Source organism: Physeter macrocephalus, chromosome 2 (assembly GCF_002837175.3).
Source record: "Physeter macrocephalus isolate SW-GA chromosome 2, ASM283717v5, whole genome shotgun sequence".
Classification (NCBI taxonomy): domain Eukaryota; kingdom Metazoa; phylum Chordata; class Mammalia; order Artiodactyla; family Physeteridae; genus Physeter; species Physeter macrocephalus.
This window is the reverse complement of record NC_041215.1, coordinates 81,893,557-81,910,135: the sequence shown is the minus strand read 5'-3', so window position 1 is coordinate 81,910,135 and position 16,579 is coordinate 81,893,557. Positions and strand designations below refer to the sequence as shown.

The 16,579-nt window shown below is 43.1% G+C and overlaps 1 long non-coding RNA gene across 2 annotated transcripts in view; it reads right to left on the bottom strand.

The window, feature by feature from the left end:
- Nucleotides 1-16,579, bottom strand: part of LOC114484272 (uncharacterized) — a 43,111-nt gene that overhangs the window by 12,879 nt on the left and 13,653 nt on the right. Inside the window, exons 2-3 of one of the 2 annotated variants that reach the window (XR_003676959.1) lie at nt 14,501-14,617; nt 584-1,967 (exon numbers count right to left, since the gene is read on the bottom strand). This is a non-coding gene — a long non-coding RNA (uncharacterized lncRNA). Of the gene's footprint in view, nt 1-583; nt 1,968-14,500; nt 14,618-16,579 lie in introns of those variants that run through there. The other variant, XR_003676958.1, reaches the window with a different exon arrangement.

The window sequence follows — 16,579 nt, the reverse complement described above, 5'->3', positions numbered from 1 at the left end:
TCTGGATTGTGCAGAAGACAGTTCTCCCTTTTCAAATCAAGGACTGGGACATAAATTCCCCATTAAGCTTGAAGAGCATGAAAACCACTCCTGACCCCACTAGCTGCATCCCCGGTGTGATGTCTTTGCTTAATGAAAAAAGCCTTCTCTTAATGGCCATGCAAAGAAACACCTAGCACTGTCCTAGGCATGTACCAAAGCTCTGTAAACGCATACACAATTGAATGTGTTGCAAAAGGCTTAAGACCCACAGGCTGCATTTTGGGGGTGGTTCAGGGGGAGGCGTGTGGCTCCTTTAAAAAAAAATTAGTAGTGTTCTCCCCTCTGTCCCAGTATAACCTATTCTTGGGAAGGTTCTAATGGTTGATATTTCCTTTCATGATTAATATCAAGGATACCTACAAGTTGTCATAATCCCAAGACTACCTTTATCGTTGCTTCTGAGAATTCACTGACTAGTTCCCTCTCACAGGCCAAGGAAACACCATTTTAAGAGAACTCTCTCGGCCTCTCAGAATGAATGCCCTTTTGGTGAAGGGCACATGAAGGGAAGTTTCTTTTTTGTTTTGCTTTTGTTTCAGATTCCCTTGGGGGTTACACACATCCTGTTCTAATTCCCCCGTTCCTTGGGGAAGCACTCAGCCTGTGACGGACGGGAAGAGGAGGGGTGGAGGCCCGGAGCCCCATGGACAGAGCTGAGGCTCCTCTGCGTCTGTGCTGCCCACTTGGTCTTCTCTTTTGCCCAAGTCCGTCACTCATGTGCACCGGAATCTTCCGAGTGCCACCCACTGACCCTTGGTAAGATTCCATTTCTTACTTCCCTTCACTGTGACCTTCCTTGGCCAGCTCCTTATCTTTTTAACAGCCTTCTACAATCTGGGAGTCCTTAACACCCGTGCTGCAAGAGAATGCTGGCAATGGCTGGGCTGAGAAAACCGAAGTATGGAAAATGAGAGTGCTAGGAGGGGAGGAATATCAACTCAGACTGAAAAACAATAGGCTCCTGCATACTTCCGGATTTTAGGTCATCAGGAAATGTCTTTCACCGTTAGCCCTTTTCAAACAATCACAACAAATGATCATTTTCTGCTAATTGTCCCACAAGGAACGTTGCTTTTCAAGTGTTCTTCCATGTACTCTCTGGCAGTCATGCTAATCAGCGAAGATATTGACAAAGGCCGACCAAGGAAGAAGGAGACCGGATGAAGGAGTTGCATCATTTCAAGACCCACCTGACCCCTTGACTGCTCACACAGAAACAGAGGCCTCTCCTCTGCAGTCCGCGTCCTACATCTTCTTGGAAATACCTTTCTTGAACTTGAAGACCCCCTCGAGATATTATTTTCCAGATGAAGGACTTCTGCTGGAGTTTTTAATTCACAATAACAAGAAGATGAAACATTGTTGTGCCACCTCTGGACTCAGTGCCCTTGTGTTGGAAGTTGGCACAAGACGGACACTGTGCAGCTCACCTCTTCCACTCCATGTTCAGCTCTAGTCGCTAAGTCAGGCTAAACACTGCCTCCCCTGGCCACTTGCCCAGGTAAACTGAAAGGACAATCAAAATCAAGTCGATGTTGCTAAGAGAGCTCTCTAATATGGAGCCGGGCGGCCATTGAGGAAGTGGGACTTCTGCACGTCTCAGCGTGCACAAAATCTGACGTTTTGATCACTCATTGTCCTACTGAAGATACCTATTGGATCCTTACCCTAAAATAATGTGACAGCCTATCTACTTATCAAACCCTTACCCTAAAATAACTTGTGATTCCTTAAAGGACAAGTATCTCCCGACCCGCATCAGAGTCAATCACAATTCTCGCCTGGCAACTTTAATAACCTTGTTAAAGACTTTTTCTCTTTCCCAGAATACTCTTTCAGTTTTACCTGAATCTGTGTCTTCTGAATTGCAGTTCCTAAGACCCCAAAATAAAGCTCTTTGTTCTTTGCAGCCTCGATATTGATTACTGTTTGACAAAATAAAAATGAATTGTTAGTTTTATTTCGTTTACTAACTCCACAAGTCTGGGTAAGCTAAAGAAAAGTATAAGAGGAAATGTGGACAAATTCTCTTTATTTATAGGCAATATCTACAATTAATCATGCTTTAAGAAAATATTTCCTTGGAACAATCACAGAGAAGGGTTTTGTTAAGAAAAGTTGAGAGCAGGGGAATTCTACATTACACTCTGCTGAATTTAAAAAAAATCAAAGCTTCCATAAAATTCAGATAACTTTAGCCAGTGATAATCTCACCCAGTTTCCACGTGTGTAAAATGGGGATTATGAAATTACCTGTCTCGTGGGCTTCTTGGGACTACTTCATATAATTTTTAGAAGAGTACCTAGTGCTTAGTAAGTATTCTGTAAATGTTAGCAATTATTATTATTATCAACTAATAAAATTCCCAGTTGCTCTTATACTAGATGATCCATTAGGGAGAGGTTGCAAACTAATAGTCCATGAATAGGATGCCGTCTGCATGAATAGACTTTTAGAAATTTTTGTTTTAGTTGCTTCATTTTAAAATTGGGAGATTTCTCACATACACAAAAGGTATTTCCAATTTTGCTTTAACATAGGAGGACCTGTGACATGGGGCCTGCATCCTGCAAGGCAACCCTGGGCAAGAGCTGAAGGGCCCTTTCCGGGGGTGTGTATCACCTGTTTGCAAAATCCCCGCTGTGCCCTCCTGTCGTCCACTGAGCCATTTGCATTTCCCGCTCCTGTCTTACACACTACCAAGCACTTTCAAAGTGGCTCTTCTATTTTGTTTTGCACAAACTGTAAGACAGGAGGTTAGGCAATACTATCCACATTTTATAGTTGAGGAAAGTAATAAAAGGGTAGGTTAAGTGAATTGAAAAATGCTGCACAGTGAGTCTCTTGGGAGACCACCCTCTTCTCCAACAGCATGCTGCTTCCCGAACCCCATGGACAAACTCCGTCCTCAAATTTCCTCAAAATGTTCTTTGCTGTGATTTTTAAGCAGCAGGGTGACTTGATGTGCCAGTTTCAAATGGTAAGTTCAAGTGTGACCTAAGGTGTCTGAGGAATGTCCTCTCCACTCTGCTAATAAACAGGGCAGTCTCTATTTGCATGGAGTTTGGCTCCCAAGATAACTCAGTGTCCGTGTGGCTCCGTTTCACCTCTGCTTATTTCCATTACCTTGCATATTAGTTCTGTCAAGTTGATGGGCCTGCTGTTCCCCAGGGTGGCTATTATAAATACTGATGCTACAGTGAAATGCTTCCAGTCTTCTGGAACCTCATTTGAACTAAGCAAGTTCTCCATAATGATCATTAATGATGTATTGCTTGTATATAAATGTTGGATATTAATCTTCTGTTTACTTTTTCTACGCCATCAGACTTTTTAGAGGTTCTTTGTAATGCGCTCTTAAGTGATGGCCAGGAGCAGCTTCTCCATTTGGGACTGAGTGACTTTTTTAGCTGACAATTCACAGTGGCAGGTGAAGGCTTGATCTTGGAGACCTGGCTGATAGACCCACTTCCCTTGGCAGATACGGCCAGCTAGTGCTCATTGAGGTTACAAATCATCAGTGCCCAGGTACAAAACCTCACCTGAGCCTTTTTGTAAGTCCGCCAAGACTGTCTACTGGTTTATAAGTTTTATGAATTGAGTCCATGCCAATAAGTTCCTGCAAGGTGACTGAGATGAGTCTAATGATCAACCCTGGAAGGAAGGACATGGTGGGTGCTGGGTACATTCTGTTCCTTTCTCATAGGAAAGATTGGACCCATGCTGTAGTGGGTCTGAGGGTTCATCTGGTCTGGATCCTTTGATAAATGTCCTTCTGCCAAGGACCAGGTTCCAAGAACTGGATTAAATCTAACAGAGTCTCTCATGACTTGGGACAGACTCTTCTTCCTATATTGAATTAGACTGGAAGAAATGCCTGATGTTTGGTTTAGTTTGACCTTACACCATGGGGTTGTACAGAAATAGATTAGCATCTGTGCAGGCGATGGCGAGGTGCCAGTGTCTTCTTGGCCCAAGGTCATGGAGCTTGAGCTCAGGAATAAGACAGACCAGGATTTGATCTCATGCTCTGCCACCTACTAACTATGAAATTTTAAGCTTTCTTTTTTGGTGTGTGTGTCATAGACTGTGTATTTTTGTCCCATTATTATAGGGATATAATTGACATATAGCAATGTACAAGTTTAATGTATATTTAAGATTTCTTAAATTTTACTTAAGCCTTGGTTTTTCTCTTTGTTTAATAGGAATACTAACTACCCACGTCATAGGGTTTTTGTGAGAATTAAATGACAAAATATATATAAAACACAGCCCAGAGTCTGGTACAAACAACTGCTCAGTACAAAGCTGTAATAATGATTTGTTTATTATTAGTCTGTGAGTCCACGCTGATCTCAGCTTTAGAGTCCCCTCCTGACCTTACTCATCCTGGAAGAGAGAGGCTGTTTATTGGGCTGTCACCATGTGCCCATCCCTGCCTCGCCTGTCTTTGTGATCAGAAGTTAAATATGATAGAGGTAAAGGAGATCCTTCTGGGTTTAGTTATGAGCAGGATGAGGAAATGGCCCTGTGCCAAAACCATAAATTCGCCACAAGTCTCTTATGGTAAAAAATGCCCATTAAAACCTATTAGAGGCAGACATGCTTATGACATGTACACTCATGTCTGAGGAAGGTGTGGAAGACTGCATGGGAGAAAGTAGGCATAGGCCTGAGGCCATTAAGGTATGCCTGACATGGTCTGGGGTCATGTGGAGGTTTGTTAGGCCCATGGTTTCTCTTGACAGCAATAACTGTAGTCACAGGTGGGTCAATGTAATTGCCACTGTCCTCCTTCAAATTTTCATCATCTCTCACTTGAAGGGTATGAAAAGCTATGACTCTGCTCCCTGCCATCATTCTCTTCCTGCTCTAACTCATTCCTCCATACAGCTGCAGGAATGATCTTTCTAGAACAGAGTTCCAGTCATGCCCCTTCTCTGCTCAATGGTCTTTGCTGGTGTGCATTGCTTACCCAGGTAAGTCTAGTGGCCAGAACCAAAGGATAATGCCTTAGACCTATCCATTGCCAATCCCTTAAGCCTTGGCTCCCAGGTGGAGTTGGTGGTCTTGCACCAGAGGACGGTGCTAGCAAGAGGTTGGAAAACTCAAGGAAGACTTTTCATCACTCCCTCTAAGTGTTCACCTAGTGATCTGGATTAGAGAAATCTTAAGGGGAGACACACATGAATTTCTCCCCTTGCCTGGAGATTAAATGTTTTCACAACCAAGGAAATGTTTATAGCTTCATATACCTGAAAAGCTGTTCAGTCCCTAAAGTTGATTTTGGAGTCTCCCTGAAGATCTACTATAGAGGACTTGGGACTCAGCTTTTAAATTTGATTCCTTTTTCCCTTTGGAACCAAGTCTTCATCTCTGCTGCCCCAGTCCCTCTAATGTCCAGCCATCTACTTTTCTTTAAATGTGTGCTTGTATGTCTGGTTGGAATTCTATGTAATTCCTAGGGGAGACTTCATTACATGTGGCTTTTTAGTGTTCTCTGAATAGTCACTTAAATCATGTATAAATAGAAGTTGAGTTTGCTCATCTTCAGAAAAACTGAGTTTTTCTTTGATAAGTAAAGCAACGACTCCTTCAAACCCAGGAGGACTTGACTCAAAGGCAAGCCAGGTCACTTTGGCAGAGGTAGAAAGTACCTGTTCTTTCCCGCATGTTTTTCAATCCCCTAGTCCCCACATCAACAAACTGGAGAACTCTGCCTCCCTCCTGCGGATTTAGGAGATTTCCTGGAGGGCTACAGCAGAGATGATGGTTGTAGCAGTCTTCCTCAGGCCCTCTGACTTTGTTCCAGACAGGGCCATCATTGTATGATACGTTCCCATTTCAATACCCCAAACCAAGAGGGAAACATTATATCCAGCCCTTCCTCAATATTGATCTCACAAAAATTAAAGATTGGGAAAGCATTTTTAAAAAGAAATGATCCTTGGGCTTCCCTGGTGGCGCAGTGGTTGCGCGTCCGCCTGCCGATGCAGGGGAACTGGGTTCGCGCCCCGGTCTGGGAAGATCCCACGTGCCGCGGAGCGGCTGGGCCCGTGAGCCATGGCCAATGAGCCTGCGCGTCCGGAGCCTGTGCTCCGCAACGGGAGAGGCCGCAACAGAGGGAGGCCCACATACCACCAAAAAAAAAAAAAAAAAAAAAAGAAATGATCCTTGTGGGACCAGATTTACCTGCCTGACACAAATCAGGAAAACTTTGGTCCCTGGTTTTGAGTAAGCCAAAATGCCTTGGCTTCTGGTACACAGAAGACAGAAGACTCTGGGACTTTACTGTACAGTAGAAACTAACATAACACAACATTGTAAAACAACTATACCCCAATAAAAATAAATAAATAAATAAAGATGTTCACTGTTAACAAAAAAAAGACCTTGGGCGTCTGAATGTCCTCTGGCAGAGCTGACTGTTTTAGTACCAGCTACTTATTGAAAAGCTTTATTTATAAAATGTTTTGTTTCAAACATTGAATGAAAGGGAGTACTTTAATTCCATATCATGGCAAGCATTTCATAAAGAAACAGAGAATAACATTAATTTTTCTCCTTATCCAAGAAAAGGGCTTGTGAAATAGTAAAAAATTCTTCAACTACTTGCTAGGAATGGGAGAACCCAATGATTTGACCGCAGGATTTCCATTTGCACAACCATTAGCTTGTAGATCCAATCAGTTAAGAGTCTAGCAAAATGGTTCCTAAGATTATTGACCTATGTCCCAAATCAGTTTTTTTAATACAGGACTGTTTTGTTTCTGTCACCCCTGTTTGTCACTGGAGATATGACCTAAGAAATGCCTGTCATGAAAACTTGTACGCAGCAACATATCTCTCATTAAGTTAGCAGTGTGAAAAACAAAAATAGAAGTTAGTGATTTCCTACAGCCCCCAAACTGCTTTTTTCTTCCAACAGAAATGTAGCAGCACATTCCTCCAAAATGTAGACAAGGACCCTTGGGTATTTTACAAGTGAACAATGGCTGAGTCATTTAATTTAAGAAACACAGCTAGCTAAGCACTCATTTACTTGTGAAAAAAAATTCAGAGGGTTTTTTTATCTTGCTTGCACAAGATCCAGATATCTGAAGACTCTGTAAATCCATAAATATCCTCTGACATGATGGGCCATTACAGCTCTTAAAGACTCATTGCTGTCTGTTGGATCAAACTTGTGCTTCATGCTGAAGCCTGGGAAGAAGATTTATATGTCGACTATTCCAAATCATATATCTATTTAAAACTCACTATCTTGGGAATGAACTTTAAACTGTTTTTGCCTGCCAGTATGAAGCATTAAGTTCCCCAGCCAAGAGAGTCCTAGGAACATTTCAATTCTCTAGGCTTACATCCGTACACACCTGCAACCAAACCTGTTCCCCTTTTCTCCTCCCCAGGGGATGGAACTCAGTCTGGTAGATAAGTCTTAGGGTCTCAGATCTACCACTTAACGCCAACTTGACCCGAGTCACATAAATCACTTAATCTTTTAGAGAGATGAGTGTTGGAATGAAGAGCCGAATGTCTTACAAAAGGTCATTTATTAAGTTTTTGCTCATGACCAGGAGAAGCAAGGTAGTGCTGCCTCATTAAATGAAACGGAAGAGAGCTTCAAGAAGCCAGGAGTAGTGAACAGTGTCATGGGGGAAAGAAAGGTTAAAGAGAATGAGAACTCTGAAGAGAATCTTGTGTTCCAACCTCTCCCTCACTCAACAGGTCTTTCTGTCTTGTTGATTCCAGCTCCACAGTGTCTCAAACCCAGCCCCTCCTTTCCATTCCCTCTGCTACAGCCTCCATTCAGGCCACTGTTATCTGCCCCCAGGACTATTTGTCTCTCCGTTCACCCACATTGCCGAGAGCAATATCTTTGTAAGATGTAGAACCAATCGTATGGCAAACTGGGCCTTCCGCAATTGGACGGTGCTTCTTCCATTCCCCTGACCTCCCCACTTCCTGTCATTTCCTGAAAATATCTTGGCTCATTCCTGTCCCTCTCACATCCTTGAACACCCTCTGACATCCCTGCTCTCGTTGTTAAAATCCTAAACTCTGAAAATTCATAGCTCCTGCCTCATATACCATATCCTCAAAACGCTGTCTTTTTGGAACTCATAATATTGATCTCCTGTCTTGTTCTATATTTATTTATCTGAGTACAGCTGCCTTTTATCCAGATTGTAAGCTCTCTGAAGGCAGGGATCATATCGCTCAATATGTAGCAGAGGGCCCTGAATGTAGCTGATGCTTGGTAAATATGCATTGAGTAAATGAGTATTTGGACACAAGTAAGTGAATTTGGCAATTGATCTTTGAAAGGGGAGAGTTAATGGAGTCAAAGAGACAACTCAGAATTCAAGACAGTAAGGTGAGAAAGGGTGGTGAGAAAATAGAAGTCTGTACAAAATGATATTACAAAAATATGATATACATGTATGGAGTTTCTATTTACGGAGGTTGTTCTCATGTACTACTAGCTTCTCTCTTCCTATTTCTCTTCTGTCTATAGCCTAGAGAAATCCCATTTCTCATTCTCCTATCCAGCACTGAAAAGGCAGCTATATATTAAGAAGGTCTTTGCTGGTGGTTGCCAGAGGGGAGGGGGATGGTGGGATAGGCAAAACAGGGGAAGGAGATTAAGTGTTATAAACTTCCAGTTATAAAATAAGTCATGGGGATGTAACGTACAGCATAGGGAATATACTCAATAATATTTTAATAACTCTGTATGGTGGTAGATGGTAACTAGACTTATCATGGTGGTCATTTCATAATGTACAAAAATATTGAATCACTATGTGGTACACCTAAAACTAATACAACATTGTAAATCAACTGTACTTCAGTAAAAAATAAACAAACAAACCAACAAGGTCTTTGCTGGTCTCTAAGCCTTACAAGTCTCGTATTTGTTTAGTTAATAGGATTGGCATCGAAATATTTCTACAGTCTAGTTTCATTTTTGCTTTATCCAGTATTACTGCTGATGCATTCTGACACATCAGCTATTTTTTTCAATCCTTTTCATCTTCAGAACATTTTGGAATTATCTCTAGGTCAATTCAAGTCTCATATTTTCAACACATTTCTTATTTCCCCTGCAAATTAAAACGCATTTTACTCTGTCACCTTAAAAAATTTGAATGCCAGCATCTAATACCATTTACATTCATTCAGAACCTTTTATTCTCTCCTTTTCCTCAATGTCACCAATTTCCTGCAAGCACAAAACCTTCCCACTTGCATCACCATCTGCATTTGAGACTCTGCAGGTCCTGTGGTCTCTAAAGACCCTCTAACAGCATTGGCAATAACCCTGTGAGACAGTCTGGAGTTGTCCTCACTTTGGTTTCCTTCCTAACAGCCAACAGTTAGCCTCAGGCGCCATCTCCCCCTTTCTCCTGCCTTTATACCCACATGTACCATCATAGCTATGGCCCAATTCTTACCACATCCAACAACTACTGGGTAAGTTGCCATATAATTATTATTGTCAACAAGCCAGCTTCTAGCATAGTTTCTGATTTACTCTCCCACATCCACCACTTTCCTCTGTTTATTCCAAAGGATTCCCATTCCTTGGATAAGACTCCTTAGTGATAAGGAGCCCTGCAACATCAGATGGAGAGGAAGTCCAGTCTAATTCTATTCCTCACCACCAGCATGTCCTCTACCCCACTATGCCATCCTCCAAGTCTTTTTTTCTCTTATGTGCCTTCCGATGCTTTTCTATAGTGCCCCAAAGAAAGCCTCATTTCCATCTCCTTCTCTCTACACCTCTGATTCATTTCTCCTTGTCTACAGAGTTATTATTTGTAAGAATAGCTAAAAACTGTTGAGCTCTTACTGTGAGCCAGGCAATGGACTTTGCATTTTATTTGGATTATCTCGTTTATTCTTCATTATGGTTTTATGAGGAAGGTACTACTATTTTCCTGTCCACTTTATAGAGTGGAGAACTGAGGCTTTTAGATGAAATAACTTGCCCGAGTTTGCAGAGCTAGAAAACAACAGCAGCAGGCATGGGACCACGCACTCCTGTTGTGTCTGTCGTGCTGGAAGGCCTTGCACTGTGAAGCCGGGGACGACTCACTGATTGCTGGTGCAAGCAGTGCAGGACAGAGATGCTGACATCTTGCCTCCAGTCCACTAAGTCCCAACCAGCCTCCCTGGCAGAGCACCTAGTGATGGCTGCCATGGAGATGACCTTTCTCCACACCTGCTCAGGCGACTTCCAGCTGCAGGGTGCGGGGGAGGGGCTCCCTGCAACCTTGTCTAATTCTAGTCTGATCCCTTCTTCAGCTAACCTGCCTCAGGACAGGGGACACACCAAGGAGCGTTAGGCAGCAAGCAGCCACCTGTGGTCCAACTTGCCCTTGGAGAAACAGCATTGAAACAGACTTAACATACTTCTTAACAAGACCTGCCTTTTCTTTCACACTTTTCTTTCACAGCCTCCTAGAAATGTACAACTATCCACATCATCCCCCTTGATGCAACCCTTGCCTGCAACTTATCAACTGGACTGCTTATCAAGAACTGATGAAAAATCCAAATACAGTAAAAATTGAATCCAGACACAAAAGAGATTCCCTGCAAATTCTTTCCTGTCATCTTTTCCTGCCCTTTGCTTAAATAGGCTATATTCTTAAATGCATTACTTTTATTTCCCCAAATGAAATTTTCGAAATCAACTGAAGTATTTGAAAGTGAATAAAACATCATGTATTATCGCTGTCATCATGATCAGTTCTGCATTTGATGTAACGAGCTAAATACCAGATTGGTTTTAGCCCCAGCTCAGCTGTTGAACTTCAAAATTTAGGATGTTTCCTCCCTGTAAACCTCAATTGCCACCAGCAACCCCGCCACCTATCAGAAGTGTTTTGAAGAGCAAAGGCTACTAGATTCTGATTTTTTTTTTCAAGTATTATAATCCTGATTTTAAAAAACTTCACTGGGCTTCCCTGGTGGGGCAGTGGTTGAGAGTCCGCCTGCCGATGCAGGGGACATGGGTTCGTGCCCCAGTCCGGGAGGATCCCACATGCCGCGGAGTGGCTAGGCCCGTGAGCCGTGGCCGCTGAGCCTGCAGGTCCGGAGTCTGTGCTCCGCAACGGGAGAGGCCATAACGGTGAGAGGCCCGCGTATCGAAACCCACAACAACTTCACTGATGATGTGCTCAGAAATTCTTGAAATTTATATAGGGCATTAGAAGCTAAAGTTTTTCTATGTATCTTACAATTTTTCCACCAACTTAATTGTGTCACTGGCATAGTCTTCCTTAATAGAATTCAGCACCTAAAACCACGCTAGCCTGGAGATTTAGCATCACTGTTTTCAAGGCCATTGTTCTCTCACCACTTTCCATTTGAAGTACAATTACCTGGGCATCCAGTGTCACCATGTGCTTTCCCTGCATCACAGTAAGTGGGAACGGGACAGAGATGGCTAACGGAGGAAGCAGGGGGGACCAGGGAAGAGCACATCTGGGCATTTGGGGGAGGCATGTTAGAACCCGTGGCTTAGGAGGAGGGGGCTGAGTGGATGAAAGGAATCAGCAGGTCTGAAGCAAGTGATGGTGGAGGGAAGACAGGAGCCCGACAACACTCTCACGGTTTGCCTGTCCCCAGAGTCCAGGATCTGGTCTCTCCTCTCCGCCAGCTGGGCCTACTGAGTTTCCCCTTTTGGTTCTCTTTCTTCCCCTGGTAATCAGTTCCCTGCCTCACTCTCTCCTGCTGTGGCCGCACTAAGTCTCTCCTGATCTTCTCCTCTCTCCCAGAGAGAGGCATTGCCTTCGGCTATGCCAGTGGTGTCCTTTTGTCCCTGCTGCTGGCTCCAGGGCCCCAAGCGTTACTGTTGCCAAAAGCTACTGGCTTTGGGGGCTGTGACTGCACTTCTATTTTGTTAAGGAGGGAACAGGAGGTTTGTGTGTCTCTAGTGGGCTGGAGCTTAAAATGTGAACTCCTGGGCTGCCTTCTGGGTGCTGCTCCCCATTTACTACACATGCGAATGATGTGGTTAGTGCCCTGGGTCACTAGGTTGCCCTTTAGCATTGATAGTATGTGCAGCAGAGGGTTTACCTTGTAATAGAGCCCTGGAAAGTTGATCTGGACACATTGGTTTGTGGAGCAGATGGGAAGGAGTCAAGTGTGAGCCCTGCACGAACCTTGTGGATCCTGGGCGCCTTCCACGCCCAGCCTCAGCTCCAGGCTTGGGCCTTACCGCTCAGTTAGAAGCTACAGGACAGGAATGAATGAATGAATGAATGGGTGAAGGGTTGAATAATGCTATCTGGAAACAAAGAAGGACTGGAATGTGGAAGTCAAGGGATCGTACAGGCAGTGAAGGGCACTAGTTTCTGGGCCCCTGCAGCTCATGCCCAGCACTCGGGGAAGCCACACTGCCAGTGGCAGTTCTGAGGAGCTAGGACACTGCACAGAAGGCAGAGAAGCATATAAACAGGCTGCACTGCTCCACGGCTTAAGATTAATATTCCTACTTAATACTGGTTCTAGGGTATGAATTTTTAGACTATAATTCTTTAAAATTTATTATAGTTCTAAACTTAATTGGGTGAAAATATTTCTTGTTGGGGGAGGGGATGCAATTACCCAATTATCAAAGCTAGAGTGAATCCTAGGAGGGGCACTAAAACTATCTTTAAGTACTGAGAGGATTTTATTACAGCAACTCTTAAAACAATAATGAATGTTACATGTTCCTCAGTATTTTTTTTTTTTTTACAATAGAAAAGGAACACAATTTTCAAACAGAAAACAGATTTACATTTGTGGAGAAAAAATAAGAAAGGGCTTTGGGCCAGTGAATTCTCCTTGCAAACCCTCACCACCTGAAATTGCTTTTTCTTTGACATTAAGGAAAAGGGAGTGGGGTGTGGAGGGGAACTCTAGTGCGGTGACAGACAATGAAATGGAGATGTGGGAGCTAGCATTAAAAATACGCTGGCATTTTCCCAAACAGGGAGTGCTGACAAGTATAATCCTATTACTAAAATCACATCAGCAATGAGATAAATGAAATAAAAACAGGATCCCCTGAGACCAGAGTGGCTATTTGTCCACAAAATCTTATTGCGTTGTATCAATCTGTCCCCACAAAAAATAGTATATAGTTGAAAACAATGTTAAGGAGGCTTTTAAAACGCATCATTGAGATTACAGCACCTTTTAAAATAAACAGCACTGAATACCAACACAGGTAAAATGTCACTGTGAGATGGGGATCTGATATTCGATGGCATGCTTTATGGCTTTCCAGCGTATGATAAAATCTGTTCACCAGATGTACTGTTTGTCTCCTGTGCAGCATACTTGAGCATCCTGTAGGCCTGAGGCCCATTTATTTCATGTAATTGCCTTTCCTGTGCACACCTTAGGGCACCCTAATTCTCCATTTTATTTCAGGCACTGTACAGGGTACCATCTGGTAGTTTAAAATTCATCCCATTTTATTGCACTACCGCAGTGGCTGTATTCAGCCGTACTGCAGGCTTTCAGGTGGGGAAGGACTTCTTACTACCAGCTATTTATTTTTGCCTGAGATAAAGTTGTCTTGAACTATCAACATGCAGGATTCACACGTTGATCATCACTGGTCCATACAAGCTTGACGGAAGTTCCCGGGCAACCTGCAGACTCAAAGCAGTTTTGAACTGCTTCACGCACAGCTGTTAACTTATGGAATTGGGATTCTAAATTCGTCGCCTATTTCTGCACGTAATCATATCTTTTTATTATCTCATTTGTATTATTTCAGTTCAGATGAGCACAAAAATAAATGTATTCCATCACATCTGGAAAAGTACCTCAGAGAAATCGCTTAATATACAAAGCTGCACACCTCATTACAAGGTTCGTCACTCATTTCCAACCCAGCCTTACCTCTGTTCCTCATCAACGTGGCTTTTGTTTCACTGTTGTTTTCATTAAATTGTTAAATCATTTTTCAAGGGCATTTGCGAGATCTTGAAAAGGCGAGTTTGGAAATAATATACTTGGCAGAAGGAAAATAAATCTCAGGACCTCGAAGCTTTTCTGCAGCAGATCCCGGATGAGAGCGCCTTCCCCCAACTTGTGCACAAATTAGATAGGAAGTAACTCCTCTCTCCTGAGAATTCATCTCCCGCCCCACATCAGCCCTCACGCGGTTGCGCCCACACAGCTGGGCAAGCCACTTTAACAAAGGGTCCCTGATATGCAAATAATACACACCCAGCTGCACGTTTCCAAATGAGTCATTGTTCACCTGCTGGTTCCTGCCTCACCAAATCCCTCTTGCTGCCTGTGTTCTGTATTCCCCCTTCTCTCTCTTCCCTCCCAGTCCAACAGCTAAGGTCTGTCAGCTTCTGGAATGGCAATGAAAAGCCTGCAGCAAGAGCAGGCCAGGCGGGGCGGTAGGGCAAGGTGAGTGATGAGTTGGCTTACCAGCCACTGCTGCCTCTTGACGTGTGTTATCTCGGCATTGACCAGGGAGATTACCAGTCTTTGGCCGGAGACACAGAAAGACTTCCAGTGTACAATCTGCTAGCTGGCACCAGTGACCTGTGTAAATCAACAAACCAGTCAGGAGATGCTGCTGTTACTACAGGCACCTTGGCCCTTCCTTCTGGTGTTGGGTGACCACGGCTCAACCACAGTTGGGGATGGAAGAATATTTAAGGTGGAAAAAGGCTGGCTAGAGACCCATTTGCAGCAGATTCTTTACATGTTTTGCATTCGTGGCAATGACAAATGTAGCTAAATGCACCTGGTTGTAGCTGTCTGCTGCGATCTAAAGCCTGTTGGAGTGAAAAGAATAACTCCCTCTGTTATTTATTGTTGGAAGCAGAGTTTACTTTGCTGTCTTTAACCTCAGCAGAAATCAGCAACGCCAGCTTGAGAGCAAACTGATGAGTTCTACGCAACGGAGCAAAGAGTTGTTGGCTGGAGTCTTGTAAATCAGCAGAAGAAGACCAGTGACCAAATAGATTCGTATATATTTTCCTGGAGTTACCCCCTTCTTTGACTCTCAGGTAATCTCATTCTATAAAAATGTTAATGCTGGTCCGAATATGAAGGGTGATTTTCCCCCCACAGCTCTGTCAAACATATCTTCCCAATAATTAAATGTGCATCCTTGGGCTCTAAGAGCAGTCTTGTTGAACAAAGCAACCGCAAATCCAACTAACCTTTGAAGAATGAGGGTGTCAAAGTATAAGCAGATGTTTTAATTTGCACAATGCTGAGATTTTTTGGATGCCAAATGTTCCTGAAATAGTTATTGTATCTCAACAGAGGAAGAAAAACACACTCAGAAATAACCTACAAACCTCTCAGTTACAGCGACATTTTCTCATTCAGCAGAAGTGATATCGGAAATGTTATTAAGAAAGCTATATATTAATCAGCATCTAACGAGAAAGTAAGATAATTCTATGATTATAATATATAAGAAGAATAAAACAAGAGGGCATAGCAAAATTTCAAATGCACACACACATACACACAGTCTCTATAAAGTCCATAGCCAGGTTAAAAACAGATTTAAAAGAAAACACTCATGCTATCCCTTGCATATGCATTAAAGATTTCTAAAATGATTTAGGGGATGTATGCTATTTTTTAAAAAAGGATACATACTCTAGCCATGAAATTATAGCATCATGTTGTCTAGCTAGTTGAACTTGCATTGCTTTGGGGAAATGTTAGAACACGTTTTTCACAAGTGGATGAGTGCAGGAAAGATTTATATTACACATAAGGAAAAATGTCCTTACTTTCAGAAGAGTTGTGAGAAGTCCAAATAGTTTACCCAAGAAGGCTGTGGAATTTACCTCCTGGAGATTTTTAGCAGCAGACAGGAGACCCATATGTTTGGGTTTATTTCAGACTAGTTTGAAATGAATAGAATGGGCTCATCAGGAGATTCCCAGTCTTTCTCATTTTGTCACATGCCTAGGAACAGGCTACAGTCCAGCTGCCATCCACCAAGCCAGGCCTCTATACAGCCTTCCTCTGAAGCCATTTTCCCTCAGATCCTAGTCATCGCTTACCAGACCCTCCTGATAGAAAAGGTTAAGCTAAGGAATTCTCATGTGGTGTTGGTGGGTTGGGGAAGGGGGGACTGTAAATTGGTGCAGTCTCCATGGTGGATAGTTTTTCAAAATCCACCAAAATTAAAGTGTATATCTGTCTGTTCCTACAATTACATTTCCAGGACTTTATTTTACAGATCTAGTCACACGTTTCAAAAGGACCTACGAATTAGTGATTTACTGCAGCAGTGTTTGTAATAGCAAATAATGGGGAACAACTTAAATATCCATCAAAAGAAGACTGATTAAATAAGTTAAGGCACATATGTGTTAAAAGAAAGAGGTAGGGGCTTCCCTGGTGGCGCAGTGGTTGAGAGTCCGCCTGCCGATGCAGGGGACATGGGTTCGTGCCCCAGTCCGGGAAGATCCCACATGCCGCGGAGCGGCTAGGCCCGTGAGTCATGGCCGCTGAGCCTGCGCGTCCGGAGCC